Raw genomic sequence first — 1,672 nt, forward strand, 5'->3', positions numbered from 1 at the left:
CACACCCACGCCAAGTACATCGGCTCACGCTCCAGCTCACACTCCACCACACATGCCTGGTACATCTGCTTACACTCCACCACACATGCCTTGTACATCTGCTCACACTCCACCACACATGCCTGGTACATCTGCTCACACTCCACCACACATGCCTGGTACATCTGCTCACACTCCACCACACATGCCTTGTACATCTGCTCACGCTCCAGCTCACACTCCACCACACATGCCTACCACCTCAATGACAGCTTCATTCACATGTACCTCTTCATCCTGCACCCCGTCCACTTCACAGACAAAGAGACAGGAAACACTTAACAACCTTAGAGTCTTGGAGTCATTTTTGACTCCTGAGCTCAAGATTAAATACGAACAAAGATTTGAGGAGAAATTTGACATCACAGATGATGTGATGTACACCTCATGGAAGAAATGCAAAGAATATCTCTCCCAATTTAAAATGCCACATCACACCCCTTCTACTTCTACAAATAACTCTGATCAACATACTCCAACAGACACTGTAACAAAATCAACATCTACACCAACACCTTTACCAATGGATATAGACACATACATAAAAACAAAAATTCCCCAAGTTGAACCACCAGCCAGAAAAAGGCTACTTATGAATGTAGTTCCAAACATGGCACTCACAAGTATTGAATGTGTGGAGTATTTTGAAAGAAGGGAGAATGACAAAAAAGAAGCTGATCATAAGAAAGAAGAAAGATTGAAGAAAAGAGAACAGAAAAAAGTTGAAACAGAAGAAAAGAAAAGAAAGGCAGAAGAAAAAAAGAAGCAAAGAGTAGTGGGGAACAAAGGGAAGAATGGTCCAGGCGGAAAGAAAGGAAAGGGACGACGAGTGAAAGGTGTTGAAAGAGAGGAGGAGGATATGAACGTGAGAATGGATTTGGATGATTCAGATGATGATGATGATGTTTCTTTACCTGTGATTGTGAATGAGAATGTGTGTTTTTGTTGTGAGGGTAAGTACAAGAGGTCTGAAAGTAAAGATTGGGCGGGGTGCAACAAGTGCCTTAGGTGGTACCATAAGAGGTGTGTGGCAAGTATTGATTTATTAGTGTTGGATGACGAGCAGTTGGAAGCGCTTGATTTCGTGTGTGATGCATGCTTGTGTGGATTTTAGTTTTAGATATTATATTGTTATTGGTCATATTGTGTAATAAATTAGTATAATGATGAGTAGCCTAGTTGTAAGCCCTGACTTTGTATGCATGCCTGTTTGCCATGATGATGAACTGAATTCGTATTGAATTAATATTTGAGTTTTTGTTTCTTCTAAATGACTAGATCTAAACTTGTTGAATTTTTTTTCAGTAAACATTCCCTGATTCCTTGAACTTTTCAATTCATTTGTTCTTCAAATATATAACTTTCAATTTGTGAAGCCTCTAGATCTAGAACTAGATTCTAGATCTAGATTTAGTAGATTTTAGTAGAGCATTTGATATGGAGTGTCCTCGTACACGGTAACCGCGCAGTTCAGAACTCCCAAGTCCAAGCTCAGTTTTCGTCATCCGGTGTTGCCTTCATCCCCACCCCTCCCCCGACAGTAACTTTTAAAAAATATCAATAATCCCCCCATTCCGGAGCCCTATACTTCGCAGCGCACAGACTTTGAATGAACTTTGGTGACCCCAACCAG

The sequence above is a fragment of the Aplysia californica genome, unplaced genomic scaffold, assembly GCF_000002075.1.
Source record: "Aplysia californica isolate F4 #8 unplaced genomic scaffold, AplCal3.0 scaffold00567, whole genome shotgun sequence".
NCBI classification, from domain to species: Eukaryota; Metazoa; Mollusca; class Gastropoda; order Aplysiida; family Aplysiidae; genus Aplysia; species Aplysia californica.